The following is a 14,416-nucleotide window of genomic DNA, read 5'->3' on the forward strand; positions in this document are numbered from 1 at the left end:
TTATTAAATGTATGAGAAATATATAAAATAATTATTAAAAGTGAATTCTTAAAAAATGTTTTTATGGCTTTTATGAAACCTATTTTTTTTTTTTTAATTTGTTGAAATACCAAATTATTTATCCATAAACTTTCAGATTTTCAGAGTATATTTTAAAGCCATCTTCGCGGGATTTTCAAGGATAATTTTGAAGGCTAGTTCAGTTTAGATTCCCTCGGATTTTCCACAGCTATTCGAGTTCATATACTTAAGTTTTCCTAATAATTTTCAATTTCATCCCAATATTCCCTTCAACATCCCTCGTTTGTAATGCATGGTTAAGCCGACCACAAAAAATTTACATATCACGATTTTGATCGCCTCGTGTGCGTAGCAAAACCTTGACAGTGAACTTTGGCAAATTTGGTAGGCTTTATTTTTTTACAACTCACTCGAGCATAGAGGCATCTACATACGTATATATGGTTGTTACTACCATCTAAAACTGCCTATCATTGTAAGATGCGATGTGATATGTTCCGATGCATGTGTGTTTTACAATTTTCTTTTGTCTTTCAGCAGCCATGTGGCACAATGAACCAAAGACACGCGCTAACTGGGTCAATAAACCAATAAAAGCTGGTCATAAAAAATTCCCCCCCCCCCCCCCCCAACTACGTGTCTTAGAAGAGTTCACTTCCATGTCATCTGGGGGGGGGGGGGGGGGGGGGAAACACGTGATTGTAAAGTGATCTAAAAAAATCGATAACGATCACAAACATTTAGATGGTGGAAGTAAATATTTTTTTTTTTAATTTTTTCTTCAGGGGATTTAGTTTTTTTTTTTTTTTTCTTTTTTCATCTAAAATAGAGTGATTGTCTAGCTACTTGTTTACGAACAGTTAGCTAGAAGTTTTACTTTTTTTGTTTTATTTAAGTGTACGTGTAAATTGTCCACAATTTAATGTCCAGTTAACGATGGGGACAAATGTTGCTGTAGTTGTTGTTGTATTTTTTGTTGGTTTGTACAATTTGACCATTAACACTACCACAAATCTATAACACACAACATCTGTGAGATACGATCAAGATACTCTATTTTGTGAAAAAGATATGTGCAGCACATGGTTTATTAGGTATACTGAGGGATGTTTAAATAGGGACGTAATTTTAAAAACTTTTAATCGGAAATGTGTGCAAGAAATCCAAATTCAAACCTTTGAAAACATAATATATTTTTGAAACTATTTCAAAAAAATAAAATAAAATAAAATAAAATAAAATAAAATAAAATAAATAAATAAAAACAAAATAAATAAAAAAATAAGAAAACAAATAAATATTTGTCTCAACATTTTTTCAAAAAATGAATAAATAAATAATAAATAATAAAAAAATAATAATAAATAATAAATAATAAAAAAAAATAATAGTAAATAAAAAATTGTCGTAAAAAACATATTTTTTTACATTCCAGACAAAATGTTTTTGAAGATACTTCGCATTTTTGAAAAAATCTTAACATTAAAAATTTTGTCTTTTTATACTTTCTGTCCTGGATTAAGAATCTCACTTCAAAGGTCTGGGCAGTCCCTGAAACTGTTTTTGTGTCGAAAATTTTAAATTTATAGTTAGTATCTAAATTTGAATTGCAAATCTCTTTCTCTCTTGGTTATAACGAGTGGTTTTGTCTAGGGCTGAGTTAAGCTCAGTCGCTGCCAGGTTCGACCCACAAACCTTAGGTGAAACACGAGTGCTTATACAGTGTGAGATAAAAAAAACTGCAACTAAGTCCATTGCCATACTTTTTGCATTTTTTTTGTAATTTTATTGAATGAAAGCAAAAAATGCCGGAAATAGCATCAAATTTTAGAACAAGTTTCGATTTGTTCGAATTGGCCACCTTTGGTACGAATTAGGGTCATTAAATGGACAATGAAACCGTCAGACGCTGCCCGAATGTTGCTCTGCGGTATTTTGGCTCATTTCCGGCGAAGCGCTTAATTGAGGTGATCGACACTTTGGTATTTTTTAGTGCCAACCTTGCTTTCCAAAATACTCCATATACAATAGTCCAACGGATTGGTATTCGGAAATTTGTTGGCCTTTGTGCGCTGGAAATGAAGCGAGGAACCTCATTTTGTAGCCATTCTTGGGTGGCACGTGCTGAGTCCTGTTGGAATGCCCAAGGTGTGCGGCCAAAATGTTTGGGTGACCAAGGCTTGAATACACCCTCCAGAATATTTTCGCGATAATATTAGACATTTATTCTGATGCCACGGTCGATTAATACGAGCGTAGAGCGACCATTGGCTGTTATGGCGGCCCACACCATCGCCATGGCCGGCATGAGGCTTGAGTTCTAGTGGCCAATTGAAGGTTCACTTTTTCAGCTGACCTCTCTGGCAAGTAAACACGATCATTTTGTTTGTTAACAAACTGCTGGACAACGAATGTTTTCTCATCGGAGAAAATCGGAAACCAAATTCGCAGTTCACCACTTTCGGCCAAGCGAAGCAACTCTTTAGCTCTTTTGAGTTTATTTTCTTCCGCAATTCTTGCACTTTTTGGAATTTCAATGGCTTTACCCCAAACTCATTTTTCAATATTTACCGAATGGAATATTGCGATATGTTCAGCTCATGATCCATTTTTCGGCCATTGCGACGAGGGTCGATCGATCGATCAAGTCGCTTCTTAACTTTTCAAACCATTTCTGCTGATGTTGCTTTTTTTTCTTTGCCTCGTTGGCTATCGGTTGATAGTTGTCGACTTTGTGGTAATCGGAATATCACCGATGACTTTTCATTGTTCTGAGGCTGTCGACTCTCGCGGAGGTCAGAAGTTCAGTCAGAGTTCAGTTCTGTGCTCTTCGTTTACTGCCAACTCGGCCGTATTCGGGAGCCCTGTGTCAATCGGGTGCCTGTCGGCCCGGCAGCTGTGGCGTGTGTGGCTGAACTCTTAACTGCTTGAAATTTCGTTAAATTGTGGTGGCTGTCGGGTCGGGTCAATTGGATGACAGTTGACTCGGCAGTCTTCGGGTGTGTGTATACTATTCGAGTTGTTGTGGAAGATGAGGTCAACTAGTGGGAGCTTGTCAAAAAGCTTAGAGCGTACTAAACCCTGAGAGGTTTTTCAAAAAGCTGGGAGTGTGCTAAACGCTAAGAGCTGGATCGAGATTGCGGACGAGCTACACATCTAATCGTACTTCGGCGGCTAATTGTATAAGAGTATGTCAAAAGCCTAGATTGATTCTGGGACATTTTTTCAACTTTCATTTAAAGCCTGTAGAGGACCTTGGAAACTTATTCTTAAAATTTGCTTTTGATTATTTCGAAGGTCCTTTAAAATATTCTGAACAATTCGCGTTTAAAGCCATCGAAGGTCCTTGAAAATGATTTTTTTTAAATCGACAGCTAGCAATCACCACCGGGATTGATTTTAAAAAAAAACTTATTTTTTAATTATGTATGAAGTCCTGGATGGTCCTTAAAAATGTTTTTTTAAATTTTATTTTTAAATTCCAACAAATATTCCTAGTTTGAATTCTCAGTGGACCCTTTTTATACCCTCCACCATACTATGGAGGGTATATTAACTTTGTCATTCCGTTTGTAACTCCTCGAAATACTCATGTCAGACCCAACAAAGTATATATATTCTTGATCAGCGTAAAATTCTAAGTCGATTTAGCCATGTCCATCTGTCTGTCTGTCTGTCTGTCTGTCCGTCTGTCTGTTGTAATCACGCTATCTTTCGAATGAATTGAGATAGATGGCTAAAATTTTGCACACATGTTTATTTTTCCAGTAGGCAGGTTAAGTTCGTAAATGGGCCATGTAGGTCCACGTTTTCATATAGCCCCCATATAATGGTTTTTTAGCGACATTATTCACGGGAATTGTTTCAAATTTGGTATTTGAAGTTCAAAATGGATACTACACCCTAAGACAGAAAATTTTCTGTGCAGGTCCACGTCTTCATATAGCCCCCATATAACGGTACCTCCGGTATTTTGATGATTTTAGCGACATTATTCACCGGAATTGCTTCAAAATTGGTATTTGAAGTTCGTAATGAATACTACAGTCTGTGGCAGAAAATGGTCTGTGCAGGTCCAGATCTTCGTATAGGCCCCATATATCAGTACCTCCCTATATTCGGTATTTTGACGATTTAAGGTACAATACCCACCGAAATTGTTTGAGATGTGCTATTTGAAGTGCGTAATGGATGCTACAGCCTGTGACAGAAAATTGTCAATGCTGGTCCAGGTCTTCGCACTGCTCCAATTTGACGGCACCTCCTTATATACGATATTTTGATGATTTTAGCTACATTATTTACCGTTTATTTCAAGTTTCGAATTTGAATATGGTAATGGCTTATGACAAACAATGCCTATGTATGTCCACGTCGTATAGACCCCAATATAACGTCTATTTTCGATATTTTTAAAATTTTAACAGAATTTTTTTAAGGATTTTATTTTTAAAAATTTCCAAATTCGTTGCAAAAGGTGGAGGGTATTAAAAGTTCGGCCAGGCCGAACTTACTGCTTTTTAACTTGTTTTAATTCACGTTTATAGTTATTTTAAACAATATTTTCGAAACCCTGACTGGGTTTCTAGAATGTCGTTGAAAAATTATCCTTAAAAATTCGTATTCAATGATTTCGAAGGTTCTCATATTTTTATTAAATCCTTTAAAGATTCCAAAAAATTGCTGTTAAAAAACCACTTGAAACCCTTGGAATGTCCTTTAAAATTTTGTTTTTACAAGCCAAAGTACGCCTCCTGCTTTAGAAGGTCCTTCAGCAATTATCTTCAAAATTCATGTTTAAATACCTAGAATGTTCTCGAAAAAATATTCTTAAATATTCATGTTAGAATTCGTAGGAAATCCTTGAAAAAATATTCTTCAAAATTTATGTCCAAAGCCTTCTTGGGTGAGATCGGAAAAATATTGACTAAAATTCTTTTTAAAGTTCGGAATTTTTCGGAATGTTTTTCATAAGAAAAAGCACTGAGTGGTCCTTGAAAATTGTGCTCATAAAACATCCATATTTAAATCCCTGGATTGTCCTTGCCAAATATATCCTAAAGTTGACGTAGTCCTCGAAAAGTTGTTTCTATAAAGTTAAAAGCCCTGGATGATCCTTAACAATTATTCTTAATTTTTGTATATAGTTCCATATTTAATATTTTCATTAAAAAATCCTGATTTATCTTTGAAGTCATAATGATCCGGTCAGGAGTTCATTTATACGCTGAACCCTCACTGTACATGTGACTAATGTTCCGATCTTTATATTCAAGTGTTGAATAGTCAAATAATCAGCAAAGCACACCAACTATAATCTAACAGATATGAGATGTTATATAGCTATTTTGAAACTATTTGCGAACAGTGTTGCGAAACCAATAACCAAAAAAAAAAATATATGAAAAAAGTATGAAATTGTGGAGGAGTAGAATTTTGTGGACCTTCTCATATCTCCTCCTTTAATTTTCATTGAAGAAATTTGAGACAATTTGACGGACTATGATATGGTATGAAAATGATATTTTCTTGAAAATAAGGAGAAAATACTACATGGAAACAGAAAAATCCTTCGTGGGGAGAGAAAATACTTCTCAAGAAACACCGGATCACAAATTTATCAAGGTATACAAACGGTTCCAGAGAAATTCCTCAGAATTTAGGCTATTTCAAAGATTGTGACAGTCCGCACGTAGCCAAGAACGCAGTGCAGCCAATAATAGAAATAATGAAGTGTGGGCTATAATGGCCATTGAAAGTAACCGATCGCCTAGCGACATACCGACCGGCCATTGTGCATTACCGTATATATGTGTGTACACATGTATGTGTTCAAGTGATAATGTTTGTGGTAACATTAATGGCCCAGTTGTGTTCACAAGTTTTTGTTTTTTTTTTTTCATCTCGATGCATATTAAATCAATACCTCTCTTAAGTTCGGTACAGCAACAACATGGTCTCAAATGACCCACGCTGTGGTGAGCAAAAAAAATTCGAAAAAAAAAATCCTAAAACCAAAATATTTTAGCAAACTATAAATATAAAAATTTTAGTATACTTCCACCAACCAACACAATTACACATCCACTCACACACTTACTCCAAATGAAATATGAACTGATGTGAGCTGTTGTTGTTGCTGACTAGGTCGGTGGGTAAACATTGTCTGGAAACCAGTCTAAATTGCAAACTCAATAAATTTGCAAACATTTTTTGACAAAAAAAAAAAAAAAACAAAATTCAACCAAAATAAAAATTATTCATAGAAAGAGCCGCTTATATTGAATAATAGAAAGAAACAACATTGGAACCCAATTGCGAAATGTTTTTTTCTCTATTTTTTGGAATGATATGCTTCCATTATAGATAGAAAGGGATCGAAGCGGAGTGGGGGGTAATCGAAATAAAACAATGACAACACAATCCAAATGTGGATCACTGGAATAACGAAAGCAAAATTTATCTCTTGACGACATTGTAGCCATACATCATGGTGATCATGGGGACTTGTTTATGTGGCCAGGGATGCCAAACGAGAAATTGGAAGTCCTTGAAATATATTTCAAACATAAACATAATTTTTTTTAAGAATAAATTTTGAAGAACAATTCAGGACTTTTTGATATTTAAAAGTCAAATGGGGATTTTGTGAGAACATTTTTTTAAGAAGAAGAGGACGGAATTCGTGAATTTTAAGGCTGAACCAACAGTGGTACTTTAAAATTTATTTTTGACTTAAATTTTATCAATATATAAAAATGGATTTTGAAGAATAATTATTCATCGACGATTTTAACTCCCAGACGTTTAATTGTAAAGAAATCTCACTATACTGAACATGAACATGTCTTAAGAAGTATTTGCAAAGTCTCTCCGAGGTTTTTCACATCCACTTTATGAAAATATTTTTTCAAAGATCATCTACAACTCTTAACCTCTATATATGAGGAAAAGTTTTTATTCAAACCTCCATATCTTAGAATATTCCTTTAAGAATCATATGACCCTCCAAGGCTTTAAAACTCGATTTATTAGAACAGTTTGTCAGTCATAGGAAGTTTTAAGGAATAACTTTTTGAACAACCGGATATTTGAGGTATAATTTTGCAAAAAACCCATCGGAGCTTCTAATGTAGATTCGTCCGGAGGTCGTCCACGACTTCAGACATAGATTCGTATGGAATAATTATTCAATGGCCTGCCTGGTCTTTAAACATTGTTTTTTTAATAATTCTTTAGGGATCAACCAGGTCCAAAAAGATCACCCTGGACTTGAGAAGTTGAATATTATTTCAGGAACATTCTAAGGATCCGGTAGAGTTATTATTAAAAAACGTGGAGTTTTTAAGACTTTAAGACAGACTTTTGATGGCTTGTAATTGGAAGTCCTTTGAAGGCTTTAACGTGGATTCTTGTCTATAATTTTTCAAGGACCTGTTAGGGATTCTGGTGTGGATTTGTATATATAGTTTGTATAGGCTTGGGGCTTCAGACGTGGATTTTTAAAGAATGATTTTTAAGATCTTTTCAAGGCTTCAGACGAGGATTTTTAAAGAATGATTTTTAAGATCTTTTCAAGGCTTCAGACGTGGATTTTTAAAGAATGATTTTTAAGATATTTCCAAGGCTTCAGACGTGGATTGTTAAAGAATGATTTTTGAGATCTTTTCAAGGCTTCAGACGTGGATTTTTAAAGAATAGTTTTTAAGATATTTTCAAGACTTCAGACGTGGATTTTTAAAGAATGATTTTTAAGATCTTTTCAAGGCTTCAGACGTGGATTTTTAAAGAATGGTTTTTAAGATATTTTCAAGACTTCAGACGTGGATTTTTAAAGAATGATTTTTAAGATCTTTTCAAGGCTTCAGACGTGAATTTTTAAAGAATGATTTTTAAGATCTTTTTAAGGCTTCAGACGTGGATTTTTAAAGAATGATTTTTAAGATCTTTTCAAGGCTTCAGACGTGGATTTTTAAAGAATGATTTTTAAGATCTTTTCAAGGCTTCAGACGCGGAATGAATGATTTTTAAGATCTTTTCAAGGCTTCAGACGTGGATTTTTAAAAAATGATTGTTAAGATCTTTTCAAGGCTTCAGACGTGAATTTTTAAAGAATGATTGTTAAGATCTTTTCAAGGCTTCAGACGTGGATTTTTAAAGAATGATTTTTAAGATCTTTTCAAGGCTTCAGACGAGGATTTTTAAAGAATGATTTTTAAGATCTTTTCAAGGCTTCAGGCGTGAATTTTTAAAGAATGATTTTTAAGATCTTTTCAAGGCTTCAGACGTGGATATTTAGAAGACATTTTTTAAGGAACTGTTAGGGCTTCAGGCGTTAGTTTATAGAAATAGTTTTTAAAAGTGGGTTCTTGAGTATAATTTTTCAAGAACCTGCTAGGGTTTCTGACGCAAATTTCTAAGAATAGTTTGTTTACGGCGTGTATGTTAGAAGACTAGGACCGGTTGGGGCTTCAGAATAATTTTAAAAAGCTTTTCAAGGCTTCAGAAGTGTATTCTAAGGAAAAAAAATTGATTTTTAAAAATAATTTTCACGAACCTAGCTAGCCTCCAGACGTGAATTTTCCAGAATAATTTGTCAAAGGCCTGCTTTGGCATTTGACATGGATACTCAGGAGAATTTGTTAAGGAACTTTTAGGGCTTCAGGCTTTGATTTATAAAAATATTTTTCATTAAATTTTTTTTTTCGGCATCAGAGGTGGATTTTTAAGAACAATTTTTTAAGGAAATGCTTGGGTTTCTGGCGTATTTTTTTATATATAATATATTTATATATATATAATTTTTGAAGGGCGTGGATTTTAAAAACATAATTTTTCGATGTCAGACGTTGATGTTAAATTAATATTTTTTTAAGAACCATCAAAATCTTTAGTCATAGATTTTAAAAGAATTTTAAAAATATAGTACCTGCTGGGCTTTCAATGAGGAGGTTTAAAGTAGTTCAAGGACTCTCAGAGACTTAAACGTGGATTTTTTAGAACCCCCTTTTCAGGGACCTACCGGGGCTTCAATTGTAGATTTTTTCAAGGAACTTCTGGGGTCTTACCTGGATACCATCCATAACTTCAAACATAGAATTTTAAGATAAATTTTCCAAGAATTAATGCTTCAAGAGTTTAAATAAGTTTTTTTAAAAGATTTTTTTATTCAAGCCTTAAACGTGGATTTAAAAATATATATATTTTAAATTTCAAACATGGATTTTATAAAAAAAAAATGTTAAAGATCGTCTGAGCCGTAAATGTTGATTTTTTGAAAAGAAGGTTTATCAGAGGTTTAATTGCGGTTTTTTTTTTAAGATTTTTAAACGACGATTTTTCAGAAACCAATCTTGGTTTAAACGCAAATTTTTAAGAATTTTTTTTTTCGAGGATAATAATTTCAAGGACTATTAGTGCCTTTAACGTTGAATTTTATGAATTTTTTTCAAGAGCCATAAACCTTAAAATTTTAGGAACTGTTCGTAACTTTTAAACCGGACTTTTAAAGACGAATATTTCATGAATATCAAGGAATTCAAACTTCAACTACTTAAAAAAAAGTTTAAAGGACGTGATTTTTGAAGGATGGGGTGAGTTTGTAGAATACTTTTAAGGACTCAAGTGTGAAATTATTAAGATTAATTTTCCAAGGATTATCACATGGGCTCTTTGAAATTTTTTTAGAAATTCGTAGAGACTTTAACTTGTATTTTTATAAAAAAATTTTTTTCAAGGATATTTAAGGCAATAATCATGGATTTTTATAAGAACATATTATGAAGGATATGTCAGAATTAAGGGGTAGGGTTTTAAGAATTCGTTTTCACAGAATAATTTTTCAATGAAAAAATAATTTTTCAAAAAAAGGCGAGTCGACCTAGCTATCTTCGTCTGTCCATGTTAATTTCCAACCACGCTACTGGTTGTAATTATGACCCGATCCTCACGAGGGTCAGAAAAATGTAAAAAAAACCTTAATCATGTATTCGTTTTAAGGATTATCAGTGCTTAACTTGTGAAGTTTTTAACAATAGTTTTAAGGATTTTAAGATTTTATGAACACATTTTAAAGGTATTTATTTCTATAGGAATATGAACACAATTCGAAGGATATTTAGGCTATAATCGCGAATTTTTGTGAAAAAATTTTAAAAAATTTTTAATGCTTCAATCTTGAATTTTTTATAAATTGAATACATTTTCAAGAATATTGTATGATTGTTTAGGGATCATTTTTCAAGGATATATAGGCTATTGCCGTTGATTTTTCAGAATACATTTTCAAGGATTTTTATGACATCAGTAGTAGATTTTTTTCCAAATGAACAATCAAATATATATTTTTTATACCCTACAACACTATGTGTTGGGGGTATTATAAGTTTGATTGGGCCAAAAATTATTTAACAACACGAAATATTGGTTTCCCTATAGGAAAGTATATATGGATCTTCCTATCTTGCCGAGCTGAGTCGATCTAGCTATGTATGTCCGTTCGTCCGTCTGTCCATGTTAATGTGTAATCACTCTACAGGTCGCAATTATGGCCCGATCTTTACGAAATTTAGAATGGAGGTGGGGCTAGGGTCAGAATAGAACCCTATTTCTTTTAGAGATGATCGCCAAATGTTTAGGAGTTGAAATGGACCAAATACTGAAAAATGTCGGATTTTGCAGTAGCCATACAGGTCGCAATTATAGACCAATCGACGCGGAATTTCGTATGTAGCTAGAGTTTAGGGCGGGGAAGAAGCCTACCAATTAGGGTGGTCATCGGATAATATTTAGCTGGTAAAATAGACCATATCTTTTGTGTTGAAAAAATTCAATATTTTTCATTAAACCGCGAATATTTTAAATCCCGACGAAATCACGAAGCCATGACAAGGTTACTTCTGACCTCTACATTGATGTTAACATTCAACAAATCGGATATATAGCAAAATATGTGCGATATATATGTCTATCAAAGAAGATATGCTTGAAAGATCTCATATATGTCGAGAACGGCTGAACTGATTTCGACAGTTCTCATTAATTCAGAATGGCCTCTTGGCAGGAAAGAAAAAACGCCTAAAAAATCGCATAAAAATATCTCTCTAAAGATGAAAATATTGATTTTGTAAATTTTCTCATATTTTTTTCAATTTTGTCATATTTTTGGCATATTTTCATTTTGAATTAAACATTTGATAATATTTCTACAGCTAACAAAACTAAGTAGTTAGGATATCAGGATATCATATACAGATCGCATTTATGGCTCGATCCTTACGAAATTTTGCACGGGGATAAGATGAGGGTCAGAATAGATGCCTACTCTTTTTGGAGATGATCGCCATATTTTTAGGGGTTGAAATAGACCAAAAAACTGCGAAATTGTCAGCAGGTCGTAATTGTCGCCCGATCTTCACGCACAGTTGAATGTGGGTTACCGGACATTGCAAAAGCCAAGCAGTTTTGGATGGCCATCCAAAAATATTCAATGTGTGAAATAGTTTGCCAACTTTTGTAGACAAAATACGAAAATGTCCATTCCAGTGACTTTTTGGAGAATTCACAAATACAGGAAAGATGCACTTCTGACTATTTCGTTAACGCTGATTTCGTTGAAGAATATAGTCAAATGTCTGTATCTCATATAGATGCGTTTCAGTCAAAAACCAATAATAAATGTTAATCTTTTGTCACTTCTGAGAGATTACAGGTCTTTGGGAAATATTGGTTCCAGATCTAGGAAGACCATTTCAGTGCAACATCTACCAATAAATTGGAAATGAGCAAATTAGTTAAAGTTGCTATTATCCGAAAATAAGAGAACGAAACATGATGGTTTTCTTTTATTATTTGTCACAATATCTTGTGGAATTCTTTCGAGTATCTCGCCTATATAAACTGTATCGTTTATTATAGTGTTGTAGGGTATTCAACGGTCGGCCCCGCTCGACTGTAGCCTTTGCTTACTTGTTTAGTCATGAATTTGTAGAAATACATTTACGCAGATTTTTTAGAATAACTTTCCAAGGATGAGTTTGCAACTTTTATTTCAATATTTTTTTCAATTAACTAAATCTCTACTTTTTTTTTTGATCCCCAGACATTTTGCTCCTACTTAACATTAGCTTACCCAAGATAGATGGCCTGTTGAAATCTCCATAAGAAAACGTTAAGTCAAACAACTTTTCATTTTTCTTTATTTGAAATTCTTTTTTTCGTTTTTTTTTTTTATTGGCAAACATTTTCCCTTGTGGAGCACTGGAGCAGATTGCTCCAGTTTGTCTGTGAAATGGTAACGTGTGTTGCTATTTCTGTTTTTTTTGCGCATTTTGGCAATGTCGTTAACATTTTCTCAGAGTCGTTATTGTTGCTGTTATTTTTTTATTTTATTTTCACTGCATTATGTCACTTTTTTTTGTTTTCTTTTTTCATTGCAGCCATGGCAAGAGCTGTCATCGATGTGGTAAGTTCAAACCGTTTAAATTCATTTTACTTTTATTTCGAATCAGATTTCAAATCACTTCAAATGTCGTAGCTATTTCGGGGGGTTATTGTTTATTGCAAATTTGAGGGTAATTTGTTCGGATGATGAAATAAAGAGTTTCGGCTGATGATGATGATGTCTAGCTGATGGTGCAATGGATAAAAGGAATTTTGAAATAAAAAATGTCTAATAAAATTTGGAGGATAAGAAATTTGATGAAGGAGGGAAATAAATATTAAAAATTTGTACCCTTTTGTGGGGAGCTACCGGAAGGAATGGACCGATATATTCCATCTTCACAGCAGATCTTATGTTAGTAGAAATAATGAGGTGTGTGAAATATGAAGAGAACCGGATGCTTATTTCGGATTTTATGATCGTTCTGGTCATTCAAAATTTCGACCATTTGTGGGGGAGGTAGCAGAAGGAATAGTTCGATCTGTACCATCCTTAGAAGATATTATGCTGATAGATGTATTGAGATGTCCAGTGTGAAAAGAATCGAATGTTGATTTCGCGTTTTATGAGCTTCAAGGATATTGAAATTGTTGACACTTTTGGGGAGGTACCATAAGGAGTGGACCGATATATTCCATCTTCACAACATATCTTGTGTTAGTAAAAATAATAGGATGTGTGAAATATGAAGAGAACCGGATGCTTATTTCGAATTATATGGTCAAAATGTTTACCCTCTGTGGGGGAGGTACTAGAAGGAATGGTTCGATGTCTACCATCTTTATAGCAGATCTTGTGCTGATAGCAATATTGATCTGTACCAAGTCTGAATGGAATCGGATATTCATTTCGATTTTTATGAGCTTCACGCATATTGAAAATGTTAACCCTTTCGTAGGGAATGTACCAGAAGGGGTGGACCAGTGTATTCCACCTTCACAGCAAATCTTGCGTTAGTGGAAATAATGGACTGTGTGAAATATGAAGAGATCTGGAAACTTATTTCGGATTTTATTAGCTTCTTGGATATTCAAAATTTTGATCGTTTGTGGAGGAGGTACCAGAAGGAATAATCTCTACTATAACTATGACAGATTTTGTTCTGATAGAAATATTGAGATTTACCAAGTCTGAATGGAATCGGATGTTAATTTCGCGTTTTCTGGGCTTCATGGGTATTCAAATTGTTACCCTTTGCGGGGGAGGTACCAGAAGGAGTGGACCGATATATCTCATAATGGTACATGTGAAATATGATGATGATGATGATATATGCTTATTTCAGATTTTATGATCGTTTTGGTTATTCAAAACTTTGACCCTTTTTGGGAAGGTACCAGAGGAAGTGAACCGAAATATTCCATCTTCACATTAAATTTGTCCAAATTCGCACCTGACGTAGCACTGATGGAAATATCAGGATTTGCAAAATCGGATAATCCTTTCTCTTTCTGTGCAGAATTTTTTTTTTTTTTTTTTTTTTTTTTTGAAAATTTGAACTTTTGTAAGGGAGGTATCAGAAGGAGTCGACCGATATTGCCCATCTCCGAATTCGATCTAAGCTTGACAATAATAATACGATGTACCACATTTGGACCAAATCGTATACACCCTTCGAGGGACGGACTTTATTAGATCGACTCCAAATGTCCTGAAACGAATATATTCCAAAAAAGCCTAGGCTCAAAAATCGTTATTTCGAGGAGGTACATGTTGGCCGTGTCCAATCATATACAAGGTGAGAAAAAAAACTGCAGCAAAGACAAACGCCATAATTTTTACATTTTTTTTTTTAAAGAAAGCATAAATGTCGGAAATAGCGTCAATTTGTAGAATACGTTTAGATTTCTTCGAGTTGGTCACCTTTGGCACGAATTAAGGCCTTCAAACGGCCAATGAAACTATCACACGCTGCTCGAATGTTGCTCTGCGGTATTTTTGCCAATTTTCAGC

This window comes from Musca domestica, unplaced genomic scaffold, assembly GCF_030504385.1.
Source record: "Musca domestica strain aabys unplaced genomic scaffold, Musca_domestica.polishedcontigs.V.1.1 8, whole genome shotgun sequence".
In the NCBI taxonomy this organism is placed as follows: Eukaryota; Metazoa; Arthropoda; class Insecta; order Diptera; family Muscidae; genus Musca; species Musca domestica.